General features: G+C 36.8%; 1 long non-coding RNA gene across 2 annotated transcripts in view; it reads right to left on the bottom strand.

Annotated features, from left to right (window-relative positions):
• Nucleotides 1-1,125: 1,125 nt before the first annotated feature.
• The window catches only part of LOC101716130 (uncharacterized), a 72,080-nt gene continuing 52,177 nt past the window's right edge, over nt 1,126-21,028 (bottom strand). For both annotated transcript variants that reach the window (XR_015444107.1, XR_002389683.2), the window contains one exon: nt 1,126-4,116. This is a non-coding gene — a long non-coding RNA (uncharacterized LOC101716130). The remainder of the gene's footprint in view (nt 4,117-21,028) is intronic.

Here is a 21,028-nt window from a genome sequence, read left to right as displayed (position 1 = left end):
AATGTATCTAGTAAATCTCCACATATTTAGAACTTAAACAGTATGTTTCTATATAATTAATAGCTGGAAAAAAGCAAAGGACATTAAAAGTATTATAAATTGAATAAAAATAAAAGTACAACATATTAAAGTTTTGGCATGCAGAAAAGCAGTTCATGGGAGAAATGTACAGTGCTGAATTCTTACATAAGAAAGATTTTCCCATAAACAACTGAACTGTCTACACTAAGAAACTAAAATAAAGAGCCAAAAACACCCCAAAAAACTAAAATAAAGAGCCAAAAACCCAATAAAAGAAATGATAGAGAAACATAAATGAAACTGAAAGCTGCATTTTAGTAGACATCAGTAAAATTAATAGCCAGTATTGTAGCTAGAATGATCAGAAAAAAGAGAAAACAAACTATGAGAACCAAGAGGGGTCGGGTGTGGCGGTGCATGTCTGTAATCCCAGCACTTGGGAGGCTGAGGCAGGAGGATGGAGGCCAGCCTGGGCTACAAAGTGAGTTCAAGGCCATCCTGCACTACATAGTGAGACCTTGTCTCAAAAAACAAACAAACAAAAGAACCAAGAATAATAGAAGGGAGATCACTATAGGAATAATAGATATTAAACAGTTAATAAGGGAATATTAAAAATCACTTTATGCCAATAAATTAGGCAACTAAGATGTAATAGGCAAATTTCTTGAAACACCAAACTACTAAAGCTCACCCAAGGAAAAGTTGATAGCCTGAGTTTCCCTACATCCATTAAAGACTTTAAATTTGTAGTTAAAGCCCTTCACACAAGGAAAACTCCAAGTCCAGATGGCATCAAAGTAGAATTAAACACAAAACATTCTAGAAAATGAAGAGAAAACTCTATCTAACTTATTCTGTGAGGCCAGCATTACCTTGATAACCCTAGTCAGGGAAAATCATTACCAAAAAAAGAAATAATAGATCAATATCCCATATGAATATAGACACAAAACTTAAATTTTAACTAACTAAACCTAACAATACATTAAAGGATAATATAGCATGAGCAAGTGGGAATTATCTCAAGTAAACAATGTTAGTTTACCATTTGAAAAGCAAGCAATTGTAATTCATCATATAAAGATTAATAAGAGCCTCTGATAGATGCCAAAAAGGTAAGAAAAAAATGACAAAACTGCAAGCATTAATAATAAAACCCTCAGCAATAGGGAGGGAATGCAATGCATTAAGCCTGATAAAGGACATCAATGAAAACCTGTCCCCAGCTAGTGCAGATCTTTGCTTCAGTGATAATGAAAATTAAAACCAAAGCAATAGCATGAATTTATAGGCAAAAGCTTTAACTGGAAAGTAAGAAAAAATGGTAAGGGACTTCAGCTTGAGGAGCTGAAAGCTGAAGGGAACAGAGCTGTGACAAAGGACTTCAGCATGAGGAGCTGAAAGGGACACAGCACTAGGGAAGATCAGATTGACTAGTTAACAAAAGAATGGGACTAACTTTTATGGGGTGCTGTAGTGAGCTGTGGTCTGGTTAATCATTATCTCAGTCCTGGTTTTGAGGCTCTGGCAGAATCGTTCTGGCTTGAGGGTCAATTCAGTTCCCATGAGATGATTATTCTTACTTGAAGGGCTGGAGGGGGAGCTGCCTGGATCTCATCATGGAATAATTGCTCCCACTTGAGGGGTGACCTCATCATGGAGTGGTCTGTGAGGCTCTGCTTTCCCTGGAGTCCGATACGATTGCAGGTTTAGAACAATGACTAGAGATTTCTAGGTATCACTCCATGGGGTCTGGAAATGGGACAGTATAAAATCTCACAATTGGATGTCGCTGCAAATCCTGAAAATCAGTTACTCTCATCTGGGTGTCCTCAATCTTGAAGGGATTGAGATAGGCTAGGTAAATAGAATAACAAACTTGTGTTATAGACACCCCTTAAGTGATGAACATGCCTACATGCAAAGCTGAACAGAGATCTAACCCAAATTTTTGGACCTTGAGAGCCTGTTGGAGGGGAGTGCAGCTGCTCATATACTGCACCCTTGACAGAGAAAATGGTCCTCCTCTATCGGGGGTGGTTGTCCTTTTCAACCCAGCACACAGCTTTGGGCAGGACACACACGGAGTGATGAGGGAGGAAGGGGACCACCACCCCGCCCCGACCAGCCAGCCAGATCAGCCAAATCAGTCCTGGTGATCAATTGCCACAACCAGATCACCCTCACATCCCAAATTTTTAAGGTGATAAAAAAAGACCAAAAATGAAGACAGAGATTCCAAGCTTCAACTTGCTATTAGTTATCCACTGGGCATCTGCAGGTCCAGCCTCTAGGTCCCTATTACATTGTGATATTTGATTTTATGGTCAAAGACTGAATGCATTCTTTGAAACGCCATAAACAAGGTAAGGATGTCCTTTCTTACCATTCCTATTCAGCACTGTACTGGATGTCTTAACCAGTACATGAAAGCAACTAAAGGAAATAAAGAGTCCACAGATTAGAAAGAAAAAAGGAAAATTGCCTTTATTTACAAACAACATAATCATCCATGCAAGAAATCCTAGGGAATCTGCAAAAACATTGAAATAAACTGTAAAATGATAATTAAGTCAACCAATCTTATTTCTATATACTAGCAACAAACCATCAAAAATCAACATTTATTTGATCCCCGGTACCAAAAAAAAATCAACATTTAAAAGATGCCATTTGCAGTAGCATAAAATATATGAAATATTTAGGGATAATTTTGACCCAAAAATGTTCAAGCCTTGTATAGTGAACATTACAAACATTTCTAAGAGGAATAAAAGACTTTAGTAAATGAGGAAATATACTGGGTTCATGGATCAAAAGATTCAATATTGTTACAATGTCAGTTCTTCTCAAATTCATTTAGAGATTCAGGATAATCTCAATCAAAATCTCAGTAGACTTCTTTGAAGAAATTAACAAGGTGATTCTAAAATTTATGTGGAAATGCAAATGACTTAGAATACCCAAAACTATTTAGAGAAAAATAATGAAGCTGGAGGATTTACATCATCTAATTTCCAGACTTACAAAGTTAAAACAACAAGGACTGTGGTAGTGGTGTAAAGATACACTTTTAGATCAATGGGACAGAACAGAGAATCCGGAAATAGAGACATATATGCACCATCAATTAATCTTCAAAAGAAGTACCAAGGCAACTAAATTGGGAAAGGATAATCTTTTCAACAAGTAGTACTCAAACAAATAGCTGTATGCAACAACAACAAAGTTCTCTCAAATTTAACCTCATACCATATCCAAAATGTAAGTAAAACATGTAAGAGCTAAAATTATGAAGCTTCTGAAAGAAAATATGGCATAATCTTAGGCAAACACTTTTTTTGCAGTTGTACTGGGTATTGGATTCAGGGCCTTTACACTGGGCTACATCCTCTGGTCTTTTTTCTTTTTTCTTTTTGAGATAGGGTCATGCTAAGTTGCTAAGTTGCCCAGGCTGTACTGAAACTTGTAATCCTTCCTGCCTCAGCCTTCCCAAGTGCTGAGATGACAGGCATACACCACCATGCCTGGTTGGAAAAGACTTCTTAATAGGACATTAAAAGCACTATATATATTAATTACACTTATAAATTAGACTTAATTGAAATGAAAAACTGATCTTTAAAGATCAGTTACAAGTACGAAAAAAAAAGGCAAGCCACAGACTCGGAGAAAATATTTACAAAAATTACATCCAACAAAGGGTTTTTATGTAAAACATATGAAGAATTCTCATAACCCATTAAGAAGACAACTAACCAATTTAAAAACTGACAAAGGATTTGAACAGATATTTCATCACAAAAGACACCAAACAAGCAGTTAGAATATACTTAACGTCACTGATCATTATAGAAATACAAATTAAAACACAATGAAGTACTATATTAGTTTGCTAGGGCTTCCATACAAAAGTACTACAGATTAGGTGATTTAAACACCAGTTTAAATTTTCTTACAGTTCTGGAGATCAACATGTCTGCAAGGTTGGTTCCTTCTGAAGGCCACGTGGGAAGGATCTATTCTAGGCTTGTGTCCTTGGTTTATAGATGTCTATCTTCCCTTTGTATGTCTGTGTCCAAACTTCTCGTTCTAAAGACACCAGGCATATTGGATTAAGCCCCTCATAACTTCAATCTAATTTAATCACCCCTGTAAAGACTCTATCTGCAAATATGTCTACATTCTAAAGTACTGAGGCTTAGAACTTCAACATCAATTTTTTTACAGGGACACAATTCAACCCATAACATCACTGCACACATATTAGATACCTAAATTTAAAGAGAAGTGTTGATAAGAATGTGGAAAACCAGGAACTCTCAGAATGATACAATTAACTTTGAAATCAGTTTGGTGGATTCTTATAAAGTTAGACATATACCGAGAAAATCACACAGAAATTCTCCAGGGTATTTACTCCAAATAAATGAAAGCATATGCATACACAAAGACTAGTGCACTAATGTTCATAATAATTTATGTGTAATAACCCCATACTGAAACAGCTCAAATCTCCCACAAGTGAATATATAGACAAATTATGGGATATTATTCAGCAACAAAGAATAAACTATTGATACAACAACATAAATGAATCTCAAAGTAATTGTTCAGCTCAGTGAAATAATCTAGATACAAAGATTCCATTTATGTAAAAATCTAGAATATCCAAACTACTAATTCATGAAAAGAAGCAGATCAGTGATTATGAGTAGATGGGGATTGGGATAGATGAAGGAAGAGAAAGAGATCACAAAAGATCATGAGGATATAAGTTATTTCAATTGTGCTGATGTTTGAATGGATATACAAACATATATGTTAAGATGCATCAAATTATATTTTTGAAATATGTGTAATTTATTTGAATATCGTTATATTCCAAGTAAGCTGAAAATAAAAGAGTAATTATATCAACACTTTTTTCAAAAACCTGATAATTTCAATGCTCTTTAAATTGTTCTAGACTATAAAAAGAAAAAATTAATATTCTTTTTATATATAAAATTGGTACTACAATTTGATAGCACAGACAAAATGATAGTCTAATCTCAATTATGTATTTTGAGATAAAAATTATAAATAAAATATTCAGCAAGCATATTCAGCAGCATATTAAACAAATTAATACCTCTTGACTAAGTATAGTTTATTCAAGATTAAGAAAAGTCAATACTAGTACACTTCAATATTCATCATACTAAAGTAGGGGGAGATGAAGTGATCCTCTCTATAGACATTGAAAAGTATTTGGTAGAAAAATACACATAAAATAGGAAGATAGAGGTTCTTTTAAGGTATACATACACACAGATCTGTCTTTGACCAAAAACCAGTATATTGCTTACATTAGAAACCTTCCCACCAAAGTCAAAATCAAGACCAAGAAAATCACTATTATTTAACATTGTATTTGAGGTACTACTAAGGATAATCAGAATGGGAAAGAAAATAGAGTACAAAATCGGAAAGGAAGAGTTAAACTATCAAAAGAATAAATTGAAAAGCTACTACAAACACTAACAATTCAATAAAGCAGCAGGGCAAAATTTTAATAAACAGAAATCATATGTCCAAATAAAAAAAGTGAAATGACAACACTTTAAAAAGCAACAAAAATCCTCCATTATCTAGGAATGAAATTATCAAGAAATACATAAAACCTATGTATGGAAAGCTTTGAAGAACAAAAAAAAAGAATTCATACTCGCAGTAAGAGACGTCGTCATACATATGTAAATTATCCCTATAAGTAAGCTTATAAATTTAATATGATCTCGGCACCCGGAAGGAAGCTTCCCCGCCTTCCCAGGCTCCTAGGCCAGTGAAGCTCAGCCGGTCCCAGCACCCGGAAGGAAGCTCCCCCACTGCCGTCCCAGGCTCCTAGGGCCAAGAAGGTGAGCCAGTCCCAGCACCCAGAAGGAAGCTCCCCCACTGCCATCCCAAGCTCCTAGGGCAGAGAAGGTGAGCTGTGTGGGCGCCAGAAGCACCCCCGCCCCGTGGAAATGAGAAGACACATAAACAAGCCTCAAAAACAGACTTCCAGATCACCTACAGTAACCCCAAAGGGAAATGAGATGGAACACTCTGATACTCAACCACCTGGACTCTCTGAACTGGCAACAAAAGAGGATCTGGGAAAAATGAAATCAGAAATAATTACTCAGATAACAGCAAAGATTTTGCTCATAGTGCAAGACATGATTAATAAATCTAGAGAGGACACAGATAAAAAAATAGAGGATCTGAGGAACATGATGGAATCCCAATATAGGAAACAAATGGAATCCATAAAACAGATACAAACAGATTTCCAAGAGATTAAAAACTCCATCAAAAATCTGCGCAGCAGAATGAACCAATGTGAGGATAGAATTTCAGATATAGAAGATAAGAGTGCAATTAGTGAGGAGGAAAAGAAAAATTGCTTTAAAATTGTGAGGGAACATGAGAAATCAGTCCAGCGGCTGTTAGACGATGCAAAGAAGAATAACATAAGACTGATTGGAGTCAGTGAGGAAAGAGGAGAGAGTGCAGATGACATAAAAAAACTGTTCACAGAGGTGATGGCAGAAAACTTCCCAAGGAGGGGAAAAGAACTTGACATACAGATAGGTGAGGCATATAGGACTCCAGCTAGCCTTGATCAAAAAAAAAATCTACACATAGGCATATAATAGTTAGAATTCCAGAAATCCAACAGAAGAACAAAATTCTACAAGCAGTGAGAGAGAAAAAACAAATCACATACAAAGGAAAGCCCATCAGAATGACAGCAGACTTCTCAATGCAAACCCTCAAGGCAAGAAGAGCTTGGACTGATGTATTTCAAGCCCTAAAGGAAAACAGCCTCCAACCCAGATTGATGTACCCTGCAAAACTATCTTTCAAAATTGATGGAGAAATAAGATACTTTCATGATAAAGAGCACCTCAGGAACTTCATGAATACCAAACCGGCACTCCAAAAAATTTTAGACAATACCCTAGGAAAAGACAATGAGTATCACAACCCTAGGAAACCCAGCAGAATGAATCCATTGGGTGTGACAAATTAAACGCAAAGGGGGAGAATCCAACAAAAAGAAAAAGTCATGACAAGGCTTTTAAAACTTTTGACTTCATCTCCCTAATGAGTGTAAAATTCAATCTTATTATTGTACTGATTAGTATTTTTCTGATTCTAGAGTTCCACACCATTCCTTGTGCTATACTGGCTATTTATCATCTTATGTCTACATTTTAATTGGGTTGTCTATTAATGAGCTCTAAGAATTCTTTATATATTCTGGTCATAGGTTATATGTATTGTAAATATGGTCTGTTTAAGGACTACTTTTCATTTTAATGATGTCATTTAAAGTTCTAAATTTTGATGGAATCTCATTTATGAATTTTTTTTCTTTTATACATCATGGTTTTTGTATCCTAGGTAGTTCTTTCCTACCCTGAATTCATAAATATTTTCCCTTATAATTTCTTCTTAAAGTTTTATACTTTTAGGCTTTCTTATTTAGGTTCATAGATCCCTTCAAGTTATTTTCATGTATGAAAAAAAAAAGGGGTGAGATTAATTTTTTATATATGGATACCAGGTGTTCTAGTGCTGTTTGCTGAAGACACTATCTCTTCCTCGGCTCTTGAATCGAGTTTATATTCTATAAAATGTTAATGTTAAATAATCTTTCAAAACTCAGTGGACCATATATGTGTGGTTCTATTTCTAGATTCTCTGTTTTATTCCAATGATCTATATGTCTTTCCTTACACCAACACTGTCTTGATTACTGTAGAAGAAGTCTTAAAATTGGGTGCTAAACGTCTTCCAACACTGTTTTTGTTTTTGTTTTTGTTTTTGGCCTTTCTGGGTCCTTTGTACTCCTACATAACTTTTAAATTTCAATATCCAGTTCTTCATTTATAGTAAGTATACACAGACCTGAATTTTTATATATACCTTGTGTTTTCTAATCCTGCTAAATTCAAGTACAAGTTCTAGGGGCTCCTAGAGATTTCTTAGTATTTTCTCTGTAGATGATCATTTCATCTACATATAAAGATTTTGCTTCTGCTGTGCCAATCCTATCCTAGTTGTGTCATTTTATTGCCAGACTATTTTGGTTTAGACCTATGTTTCAAAGTCTAATGGACAGATGAAGAGTAGGCATATATGCCCTTGTTCCCCACTTTAGGGAGAAAGCATTGTATCGTCTCCATTCATAGAAGGAGTTTTTGTTGGAAGTATGGAGTACATGTCTTTGATCTGTTGAGAAGGTTCTGTTCTACTTCTAGTCTCCTGATAGCTTTTACCATGAACAGCTGTAGAATTTAGTCCAATACTCTTTCTCCAACTAGTGACAGGATCATATGGCTTTCTCCTTTCCTCTGTTAAAGTGATTACTTTTGGGTGTGGATCTTCCAATGCTGAACCAACACCGCCATCCCTATAACAAAACCACTTTCTATGTACTGCCAGATCTGACTTCTAAGAGTTTGTTTGGTAAACAAATTTCTATCTATGTTCATACCTTTTTCTTCTATTATCTTTATCCAATTTTAAGATTAGCACAATGTTGATTTCCTAAAATGAGGGGAGAAGTGTTCCTTCTTTTTTCTGCTTTAAATGTTTGATATAATTTATCAGTTAAAATGTTTATGACCCTGCTGCTGTCATATAGGTAGGTTTTCAAGCTAGGAATATACTTTCTTTAATAGGTGCTATTCAAATTTTATATTTCCTCCAGAGTTAGTTTCATTAATTTGTCTTCTAAGGTACTTCTTAGAAGTTGTCAAATTTATTTCAAAAATGATTTTTGTAATATGCTTTCTGTATCCTGTTAAATTCTGTAAAATCTGTGGTAATGTCTCCTAGATCTTAATATTGTAATTTGAAAAATGTATATCTGATATTGTGTAACAGGAAGAAAAGGTCTAAAAGAGCAGGGGAATTTGGAGGGGTAGGGGAAGGGAAAAAAGGGAAAGAAAAAAATATGAGAAAAGGAAAAAAATGGAAACAAGGTCTTTGCAAATAGGGAAGGGTGGAAGGGGTGAAGGGAGGGCAAGGGAAGGGGAAAAAAATAAGAACCAAGAGACTCATGTAATGGTACAAGATCCCAATGATGAATGTAACTGTATTTTATACCTAAAATGTACCAATAAAGTTAATGGGGAAAAAATTTAATATGATCTCAGTGAAATTAAATTTTGTGGGTTTTGTTAACTGGTATGAGTTATCTTTTTTTTTTTTTTTTTTTGGTACCAGGGATCGAACTCAGAACCTTGCACTTGCCAGGCAGGCATGGTGCCACTGAGCTACATCCCCGGCCCTTGGTTATCTTTATTTTTGCATGCCTGTATAAGTGAGAGTCTAAATGTTTTAGCAATTACTAAGAGAGGAATTTTCTCCATGTAAGTCTTTCAATAAGATAACGGTAACTCCTTAAAAATGGGCAAAAGGCCTAAGCAGGCACTTTGGATGAGGAAGTACACTCAATAAAGATATGAAACAGCTCTCAATTTCATTGGTTATCAGAGAAACACAAATTAAAACCAAAATGAAATACTACTATACACTCACAGATTGGCAAAAATTATGTCTAATAATAATCATGTTCACAAAGATATAAAATAAGGAGAACCCTCCTAACTGCTGGTAGAAATGTAAATTACCACAACCACTTTGAAAAAACAGTCTCATAAAATTGAAGTTTTACATTTTCTTCCAGGTTATAAACAAATCTTTAAGAAACGCCAACTTCTACACTGGACAGTAGTACAAGAATGGCAGCGTTGTTCACAATAATTCCACACTGGAAATACCCCAAATTCCCATTAACAATAAAATGATACATCAGAGTAGTTCAGTCTTATAACAGAACATGGCACAGCAATGGAAATGAAGAAACTAGAGTCACATGGAGCAACATGATAAATCTCACAAGAGGATATTTTCACAAAATAATATCTATAAAATACCTCTGTTCGCATGCATGTAGCAACTCTAGAAAGACATACATCAACTTTTTAGAGAAAGCTCCAAAACAGGTAAAAATTAAACTAATAGATGGAGAAAGTGATTCCAATATAAACCAAGCTCCTTTTAGGGTAAAGGACTTGGTAAGGGGATTTAGATGCTAAAAATGCTTTTCTTCAAATTAGTACATATAATGTTTTGACAGATGTTCACTTTATTCATATTACATACTTCCCACTTATGTTTTATGATCTTTTTGCTTAAGTTATTTCCCAATTTCAAGGGAGAAAAGCCTCCCTACAATAGCAAATTGCATAAGGACATAGATGCTAAAGAAAAGGGAATGACAGGTCACTAAAATATAAGACAAGATGCTCAGCCTCAGTCATAAAAAGATAGAGGCAAATTAAAATTATGCTGAAATATCATTCTCTGCATAGCAGATTGGCAAAATCCCCAGCTCATCCTGTTAGTGAGGCTTGGGGAAACAGCCATATCATACATTTCAGGTAAGAGTTTAAATCTGTATGGCCCTTTGGAGGGCAATTCGGTAGTATCTATAAACTTGCAAATACATATGACTATTTGACCCAGTAATCCCATCTTGGGAAATTCGTACACTTGTTCATGTATAAATGATTTATGTGCAGCACTACTCAAGCATTGTTGGTAACAGCAAGTAAATGAAAATCATACAAATCCCCATTTGTTGGAGGCTGGTTACATACATTATGGCACAGTCATGCAATGGAACCCATGCCACAGGAGCAAAGCACTGGGGAGGCTCTGTACTTACTGACATGTAAACATCTCCAGGATGTGTTGTTAAACAAAGGAAAGCAAGGTGCAGAACTGAGTGTACAGATGCTGCCTTTGTTAGCCTGTCTGTAGCAACTCTGGAAAGACATAAAGACTTGTAGGAGAGTGAGGAGTAGAAAATAGATGAAAGATGGAAATGGCTCTTCTATTATATAGTCTTTTATATTTTAAATGTTTGAAGCAAGGTAATACTTATTGAAAAAGTTAAATTTTGAAAAAGGAAAATAAAGTATATACAAAAAAGTTTACCAGTGGACTTCTACTCATATATTAACATGCCACTTTGTTTTCCACTATGCAAGTTTGAGCCTCCTTCACATTCAGAGCTACAGATTCCTCTGACTCACCCTTGGCCCCAGACAACTGCTCATCCTATCCTGAGGACCTACTGCTCTTTGTGCCTGTGCTCATGATCTGGGCACATCCAGTGCCTGGGGATTAACAACATCATTTGGGACGGCCTAGCGAATGTCCTGACTGAGATCTTTGCTAGTCCTCCAGTTGTTAAAATGCAGAAGGCCATTGTTGAGCACAAGGTTACTAAATTATTCAGGGTGAGGTCAAAGACACTCCCACTCCCTAGAAGTGAGAGAAAACAAGCTATTTGGAGCTTCTTTACCTTAGAGATGAATCCAAGATGCTGGGTATTGGAAGAGCATGCAGTGCACATGATGCAGGTGAGAGAAAAGAGAGGAGTTGGAGAGATTCTTCCCAACTAAGAAGGGGATGAGGGAAACATCCCAATAGCTTGTTAAGTTTAAGTGTCTGCAAAAAGGACAGCCTGATATGTTATTCTTTAATCTGACATCTCCCTACCAGGCACCACTGAAGCAAGAGAAAGAACACCAGAAGGAGATGGCACAGTGGTGCAACCAGGCAGAATGTATAGGGACCACCTGCCTGGTTTCCAGTTTCTGAGAGAAATAGAAGATGGCGTCCACACATGGCCAAAGAGCAAAGGGTCAGGGGATGTAGGGGAGGAGACAAGGGAGAGGGGTGACCCTGGGACCCAGAAGTGTTTTCATCAGAGGAATGCCAGGTGGTGGGTATCAGAGAAATATAGCTGAGTGAATGCTCAGGCCTCTGGGAGCTCCACCCAACAGAGGAGGAAATATTCAGAGGGAAGGATAAGGACTGAGAAAACCAAGCGGGCCTACAGGTACAAACCCCAACTAGAACCACAAGGCTATTGGAGGTTGGGAATAGGACCACGACTGAGTAAATGAAATGAGACAGCTTTAATAACCAAAAAAATGACTGGAAAGTTCTGTAATCCAACGAGATATTGCTAAAAGTGAGCCCCTGTTATCCTGAGACAAAGGGGAAATCAGCAGTCCATTGAAGGAGTTACTGGAAAAAAATGAAACTCTTGCCTTTTTGCATCCCATTTATATCCTGTTAAAGTTGAGACTGCTCACTAAATTTTGCAATTGGGAGATATATTTAAAAACATTAGAGTTGTGCCTGCATTTCCTATATAGTTAAACTTGAAATTTCATTATTTGTTCTTTAAATGAGTGACACATTTCCAGAGGTTAAAGAACTTTTTGGAAGTCAGTAGGAAGCTTGTTTACTGGGAGATATTGTTGACTGAGTACTACTGATGATTCATGAGTCAATCACACAAGCATTTCATAGCTTGGGAAATTCTGTGATTTGCTCCAAGAGATTTAACAATCTCTACTTGTCTTAATTCTATTGTATGCCACATGTCAGGCGATTTTCTTGTACATACATACTTCATTTCAAAACTGAATCATAAAGTCATCTTTAAAAAAATTTTAATGACAATCCGGGAATCAAATTTAAGTGAAAATCCAACCATGTGTGATGTTACAAATGCAAATGCCACTAAAGCGGGATTTCAGTGAAGAGATCATTTCTGCACTTGGCATAGACAGTAACACCCACATCACAATTTGCTTCTTTGGCTAAAGGCTGGCAAGTTTTCTTTAATGAGTACTGCAATTTTGGAATTGTTTAGAATATTTAATGCCTCTGATTATGGACAAAATACGTTCGAAACTTGTTAAAGTGAATTCCCATAATTTTCAATATTTCTGTGGTATAGTTTAGGGAATAGGTTGTTAATTTCAAAGTTTGTAGGAGAATTGACTGAATAATAGTGGTTAAGATTTTGTTTAGCTTGGTAAAACCTGGTTATCTTGACTTATTCAATAGGGCTTCATATTTCTCATGTCAGAAGAGTCCAGAGGTTGGCAGCTCAACATGCAAGAAACACCTCAGGCTCCTTCCACTTTCACCCCTGCCATCCTGAGGCTATGGTTTCCATACTCAGCTTATTACTCAGAGGCTACATGATAGCAACCCTGTCACTGTCATGATGACCATATTCTAGGTAGAAAATTTCAGCAAGACACGAAGTGGGGGAGGGGATAGCAATCGTATCAGAACATCAAGAACATTCAGAGAAATTCTTTTTTTTTTTGCTTCAATTCCTTTATTGGTACATTTTAGGTATACAATACATTTACATTTATCATTGTGTTCTTGTACCTGTACGTGATGTATCTTGGTTCTTATTTTTTCTCCATTCCCTGTGCTCCTTTCCCTATTTACAAAGACTTTGTTTCCATTTTTTCCTTTTCTCATAAGTTTTCCTTTCCCTTCTTTCCTTTTCCCTTCCCCTCCCACTTCCCCTACCCTTCTGGGCCTTTTCTTCCTATTTCAAATTATCAATTATTCATTTTAATCCTTATTTACACTTTCAGTTTCTCACACTAGAGAAACTATTTGGTATTTACACATGTGTCCTATTTATTTCACTTAAGAGTATGGCCTCAATATGCATCCATTTAGCTATAAATGTCTCTAGTTTCTCATTCTTTATGGCTGAGTAGTACTCCATTTTATAAAAAAAAAAAACCCCACATCTTCTTCATCCAGGTTCCACTTGATGTGCACTTGGGCTGTTTCTAAGCTTTAGCTATTACAAACTGTGCCACTATAAACATGGTGCACATATATCACTGTGATATGATTCTTTTAATTCTTTGGGGAAGATACCCAGCAGGGGAATAGCTGGGTCAAATGGGACCTCTAGTCCTACTTTTTGAGGTATCTCCATGGTGATTTCCACAGTGGATTCACCAATCTGCATTCCCACCAATAATGGAGAAGGGTTCCTTTCCCCCCACACCCCCGCCAGCATTTATTATTGCTTGATTTCTTGATAGCAGCTATTCTTTCTGGGGTGAGGTGGAATCTCAGTGTTGTTTTCATCTGCATCTCTTGAGTGAGCAGTGATGTTGCACATTTTTTCATATGTTTATTTGCTGCTTTTACTTCTTTGCCTGAGAAATGTCTGTTCATTTCAGATGCCCATTTTTGAATTGGGTCTTTGAATTTGGGGGATCTGTTTTTTTCAGCTCTTTATATATTCTAGATAGCAGTCCTTTCTCTGAGGTACAGCTGCTAAAATTTTTTCCCACATTGTAGGTTGTCTCTTAGCTCTGTTGGTGGTTTCTCTTGCAGTGCAGAAGCTTTTTAATAAGATGAGATCCTTTGATTCTTTGTGCTAGTTCCCGTGCTATTGAGGTTTTGCTCATAAAGTCTTTTCCTTTGCCAATGTCTTCAAGAGTTCTACCTAACTTATTTTCCAGCAAGTTTTGTATTTGTTTTAATATTTAGATCTTTAATCCACTTCAATCTTAGTTTAGTGCATGGTGAGAGATATGGGTCTAGTTTTAATCTTTGGCAGGTTGAAATCCAGTTTTTCCAACACCATTTATTAAATAGTCTATCTTTCCTCCAATGAGGGTGGTTGGCTCCTTTGTCAAAGATAGGGTGGCTGAGTATGTCTGGAGATGTTTCTGCATCTTCTTATCTATTCCACTGATCCTCGGGTCTGTTTTTTGTCAGTACCATGCTGTTTTTATCACAGTATCTTTGTAGTATAGTTTCAAGTTGGGGATTGTGATACCCCCTGCCATGACTCTGTTGCCTAGAATTGCTTTTGCTATTCTATGTCTCTTCCAGTTCCAAATGAATTTTTGGATTGTTTTCTCTAGTTCTGTGAAGTATATTCTTGGAATTTCAGTCGGCATTGCATTAAATCTATATAACAGTTTTGGAAGTATGGCCATTTTCACTATATTGGTTCTTCCTACCAAGGAACAAAGGATGTCTTTCCATTTTCTTATATCCTCCTCTATCTCATTTTTCAGAGTGCTGTAGTTTTCAGTGTAGAGGTCTTTTGCTTCCTTTGTTAGATTGATTCCCAAATGTTTCTCTTTTTTTTATGCTATTGTAAAAGGAATTGTTTCCCTAATTTCTCTCTCAGTGAGTCTGTTATTTGTGGATGAGAAAGCTATTTTTTCTTGAGTGTTGACCTTGTATCCAACTACTCTACTGAATCTGTCAGTTAAGTCTAGAAGTCTTTTGGTAGAGTTTTTTGGGTCTTCTATGTAAAGTATCATATCATCAGCAAATAATGAGAGTTTCACTTCTTCCTTTCCTATCTTTATTCCTTTTATTTCTTTCTCTTTTCTAATTGCTGTGGCTAATGTTTCCAGAACTATATTGAACAGGAGTGGTGATGGTGGGCATCCTTGTCTTGTTCCTGATTTTAGCGTGAAAGTTTTCAGTTTTTGACCATTTAGTATGATGTTGGCTGTTGGTTTTTCATAGATAGCCTTAATCAGGTTGAGATAAAGACCTTCTATTCCAATTTTTGTAGGGTTTTTATGATGAATGGGTGCTGGATTTTGGTGAATGCTTTTTTTGTTGAATGCTTCTTCTGCATCTATTGAGATGATCATATGGTTTTTGTCCTTGGCTCTGTTAATATAGTGTATTACATGTATTGATTTATGAATGTTGAAACATCCTTGCATCCCTGGGAAAAATCTGACTTGGTCAAGGTGTATAATCTTCTTGATGACCCTCTGTATTCTGTTTGCCAGTATCTTGTTGAGGATTTTTGCATCTATGTTCATTAGGGAGATGGGCCTGTAGTTGTCTTTTTGGGTTGGGTCTTTCCCTGGTTTTGGAATCAAAGTAACACTTGCTTCCAGGAATGAATTTGGAAGCCTTGCTTCCCTTTCAATTTCCTTGATGAGTTTAAAGAGTGATGGTGATAGTTCTTCTTTAAATATCTTGTAGAATTCAGCAGTGAAGCCATCAGGACCTGGGCTTTTCTTTGTTGGTAAATTTTTCTTATATTTTCAGTTTCACTCATTGTAATTGGGGTGTTTAGAATTTCTATATCTTCTTCATTTAACTTTGGCAATTTGGATGAATCAAAGAATCTGTCCATTTCTTCTGTGTTTTCCATTTTATTAGATTACAGGTTCTCGAAGTAGGTATTGATGATTCTCTGGATTTCTGCTGGATCTGTTGTGACTTTACCTTTTTTGTCCTTAATTGCATAGATTTGAGCCTTTTCTTTCCTTTTTTGATAAGGTTGGCTAAAGGTTTATTGATTTTATTTATTCTTTCAAAAAACCAACTCTTTGATTCATTGATTTTTTTGTATTGTTCTCTTAGTCTCCATTGCATTGATTTCTGCTCTGGTCTTTATAATTTCCTCTCTTGTAAGTGCTTTGGGTTTGTTATGCTCTTCTTTTTATAGCAGCTTGAGGTTCTGCATTAGGTTGTTTATTTGAGCTCTCTCTGTTTTCCTAATATGGTCATTCATTGCTATGAATTTCCCATGTAGAACTGCTTTCATTGTGTCCCATGGATTCCTATATGTTGTACTGGCATTATCATTTACTTGTAGAAACTGTCTAATTTCTTCTTTGATTTCCTCTGTGACCCATTGGTTGTTCAGGAGGGTGTTATTCAATTTCCATGTGTTTGTGGGGATTTTGCAGTTTCTTATGTTATTGATCCCCAATTTTATTGCACTATGGTCTGATAATATACAGAGGCTAACATCAATTCTTTTGCATTTACTTAGACATGTCCTATGAGCTAGCATGTGGTTTATTTTGGAGAATTACCTGTGTGCAGCCGAAAGGAATGTGTATTCTAATTTTGTGGGGTGGAACACTCTGTAAACATCTACTAAGTCTATTTGTTCAATACCTTGGTTCACTTCTAGAATTTCATTGTTAATTTTTTGTCTAGATGATCTATTTGTGATAGTGCGGTATTGAGGTCCCCCACTACAACTGTATTAGTGCTTATTTGGTTTTTCATGTCCATTAATATTTGTTTTGTATAGTTGAGGGCATTCGTATTTGGTGCATATATATTTATGATTGTCATCTCTTCCTCTTGGATTGTTCCCTTCACAAGGATGTAGTGACAATCTTTGTCTCTCTTAATTAGTTTTGGTTTGAAATCTACTTTGTCTGCAAATAAGATTGCTACCTCTGCTTTTTTCTGGGTTCCTATCACATGGATAACTGTTTTCCATCCTTTTATTTTCAGTCTATTAATTTCTTTTTGAGTTAGGTGTGTTTCTTACATATAGCATATTGCTGGGTTTTGCTTCTTAATCCATTCTGCTAGTCTATTTCTTTTGATTGGTGAATTGAGGCCATTAACATTGATGTTTATAATTGATAGATATTGACTCATCCTTGTCATGTTTTACTTTTGTTGGCTCCTTTCTTATTTTTCCCCCTTTCCCTTTAGTTTCTTGTCTTGCCTGGTGGTTCCCCTCTGTTGAGCCTCTTGGAGTTGTGACCTTCATTGTCTTTTTCTAGGATATTGTTTAGAATTGTTTGGAGTGATGGTTTGGTGCTCATGAAATTTCTCAGGTGTTCTTTGTCATGGAAGTATCTAATTTCCCCATCAATTTTGAAAGATAATTTTGCAGGATACAACAGTCTAGGTTGGAAGTTATTTTCTTTTAGGGCTTGACATACTTCACTCCAGGCTCTCCTTGATTTGAGGGTTTGTGTTGAGAAGTCTGCTGTGATTCTGATGGTCTTTCCTTTGTAGGTGATTTCTTTCTTTTCTCTAACTGCTTGTAGGATTTTGTTCTTCTGTTGGGTTTCTGGGATCTTGAGTATTATACGTCTAGGTGTAGATTTTTTTTATCATGGCTAGTTGAAGTTCTATATGCCTCACTTATCTGTATGTCCAATTCTCTACCTCTGTCTGAGAAGTTTTATACTATTACTTCTGTGAACAGATTTTTTATGTCAATTGTGCTTTCTCCTGCTTTTCCATGGACACCTATCAGTCTTATGTTTTTCTTCTTTGCATCATCTAGCAGCTGCTGGATTGATTTCTCATGGTCCCTTACTATTTTTAAGAAATCTCTGTTTTCATGGTCATTAACCGCAATCCTGTCTTCTATATCTGATGTTCTATCTTAACATTCCCTTAATCTGCTGTGCATACTTTCAATGGAGTTTTTAATCTCCTGAATATCTGTTTGAATCTGTTTCATGGTTTCCATTTCTTTCTTATGCTGGGCATTCATGGCTTCCAGCATGTTTCTGAGCTCATCCATTTTTTTATCTCTTTCTCTTCTAGAGCCTCTAATCGTATCTTTCACTCTGCTCACCATCTCTGTAGTTATCTGAGAGCTTATTTCTGCTTTGAATTTTTCTAGAGCTTCATTCATCTGTTTTGTTACTTCCTGTGCTATCAGTTCAGGGTGTCCAGGTGGTTGATTATCAGAGTTTTCCACCTTGTTTCCCCCAGAATTTATCTTTGGTGGCATCAAAGTCTGAGTTTGTGCCTTGCTTAAATGTCTTCTCATTTTTGTTTTTGGTACTGTCCTTGGTTTAATTCCTGGGTTGATACCTCAAAATTGCTTATTGTATCTTTGTTCCTTGTATTTAGAACCCTTATGGAATGGTTGCTTCTCAGAGGTGTCTTCCAGATATAGCTGGTCTTTAGGTTTTGAGTCTCTGATGACTCTGAGCCTATCTCATTTTCATTATACCAGGAAGGACAACTGATTAGATCAATCACAGCACCTTAGCCCAAGTGATACAATCAGCAACACCATAGCATCAAGTACATCTTAGCAAATGATAATTTGTGCTAGTTATGAATCTATCACCTTTAACTGTGTGAATTAAATCAAAATCGAGGACCAATCCAACATATGTTTATAGTGAATAAACTCTTCAATATAGCAACTTTACCCTTGGGGATGGGGAGTTAGAAGGGTTGGGGAGGGAGGGATAGATAGAAGGATAGGGGAAGGTTAGCAGTGAGACCAAGAGAAGGAAAAAGAGGAGAAAAGAAAAATAAAGAAATCCAAATTAGGGCCAGAATGGTAACAAAAAGGGAGATGAAGAACAATGTGGGACAGCAAGAGTGCGAGTGTGAGAGAGAGAGAGAGAAAAGAGAAAAGAAAGAAAAAAAAGAAGAGAAAAATAAAAATTTGAAAAGAGTAGACAAAGAAAAATGTAAAAATTAAAAATAAGAGCAAAAAAATAATAATTTTGAAAATAACATAAAAAATAAAAATGAAGGGCCTCCTTCAGGGTGTGTCTCTGCTGTCACAATAGACAATGTGGGCAGCAGCGTGCAGTTATAAGTCAATGTGTCTCAGCAAGCCAGTCACAGACCCGTGAGATTCAGGCAGATTTCTGGCTGCAAGTCCCAAGCTGAGCTCCCTGTCCTCCTGCAGGGTTGAACTCTGCAAGGTTTTACTGCATGTTCCAGCTGCCCTTCCCCTGAAGATAGTCCAGGTTCTAATGGGAGGTGAAGATCCTTCCAACTTACCAAGTACAATGGTCTGGTGTGACTTTATTGCAGAGATTCTCCTCACTTTTCCAGTGGGCTTCAGTTTTCATCAAGGAGCCTGAGAGCAGTCCTCTATCTGTTGTTCCCTTCTGCTCTATGTTGTGGAGCTCAGGACAGTGGCCTTTATGGCCCCCTGTGTGTCTTTAGTGTGGAACCAGGTAGCGGCACAGTCAGGAGGCCAGAGGCAAGTGGGGTGGGGGGCTGCAGGCACCTGCATGGCTAAGCTGGTCACCGTGGGCATGGCGAATGGCAAGGGGACCTCACCGTCCAGCTGGTCACCAGTGGGCATGGCACGGTTTGGACGGAGCAGGGCTCCAGGCTGCCAGGGACCTCTCTCTTCGCCCACCTGGCTAAGCTGGTCACTAAGCTGGTCACCGTCATTCCTAGAAATTCTTGATTGGCATCTGTTTACATCTCATGGACTAGAATATGTCACCTCACCTTACCATGCCACTGGGAAATCTGAAAGGCTATTTTTAGCTAGGCACTTCTCTTCAAAAGCAAATGTCTGTGTCATATAAAACAGTAATTTGGTAGGTATCTAGCAGTATCCCCTGTCACTCAGTGGTTAAGACAAAACAAATATTATTTGTCTCCTAGTGTCAGTCAAATGACCAAGACTTTTTGGGAAGGAGGTGCTAAGGAGTAAAATGGAGAGAAGTAGAGCATGTTCACACAACAATGTATTTTATCCAAAGTCTCACCTATTTTTAGAAATAAATTAGCTCCTGTTGGTTTGTGAGGGAAGATTAAGGTTATATAGAGCAGAATCTTGGGGTGACCTTGGACCAAATGCAATTTTTCAGAATCACTATGAACTAGACTTAGCTCCATATAGGCATTTTTGTTTCTAGTCACATTATCTTCTTATATCCATCAGAGAAATGGGTGATAGGAAAGATCTGCTGGTTTACTGCCCTGAAAAAGTATTTCTATAATGATTTCTAGTAGGACTAATATACAATTGTCCCTGAAAGAGTTTTAGCTGGTAATAGCTGTCAATGGGTCTACTTTGTTAGAGAGTCAAGGATCCAGGAATGGTTCCTTTGGGCCTGCCAGTAAAGGCCACAGGCTTTAGCATGGTGCATAGCACATCAACTCAGTTCAGTTTCCTGGACCTCTCAAAATTATCATTCAAGAAAATGATTTTTATGTCTGACTCACAATGATTAAACTAAGATGGCAGACTGAACCCAGCTGCCAGCCTCCCCCTTCCAATCTCAAAGCTTTTGAAATGACAGAAAAGGTACTGTCTTAGTTACTTTCCTCATTTCTGAGACAAAATAGCTAAGTGGATGCACACTGAGGTGATACTCTTAAGTGAAATCAATAGGACACACCTGTGTAAATACCAAATAGTTTCTCTGGTGTGAGAAACTGAAAGTGTAAATAAGGACTAAATGTATAATAGGTAATGTGAAATAGGAAGAAAAGGGGCAAAGGGGAAGGAAATGGGAGGGCTAGAGGAAAGGATAGAAGGGAATGGGATTAATATGAAAAAATGGAAAAATAGGAACAAAATCTTTGT

This window comes from Heterocephalus glaber, unplaced genomic scaffold (genome assembly GCF_053883595.1).
Source record: "Heterocephalus glaber isolate CG9 unplaced genomic scaffold, H.glaber_assembly_v1.0 deba00001594, whole genome shotgun sequence".
NCBI classification, from domain to species: Eukaryota; Metazoa; Chordata; class Mammalia; order Rodentia; family Bathyergidae; genus Heterocephalus; species Heterocephalus glaber.
The sequence above is the reverse complement of the archived record's forward strand: the minus strand, read 5'-3'. Positions and strand labels throughout refer to the sequence as shown.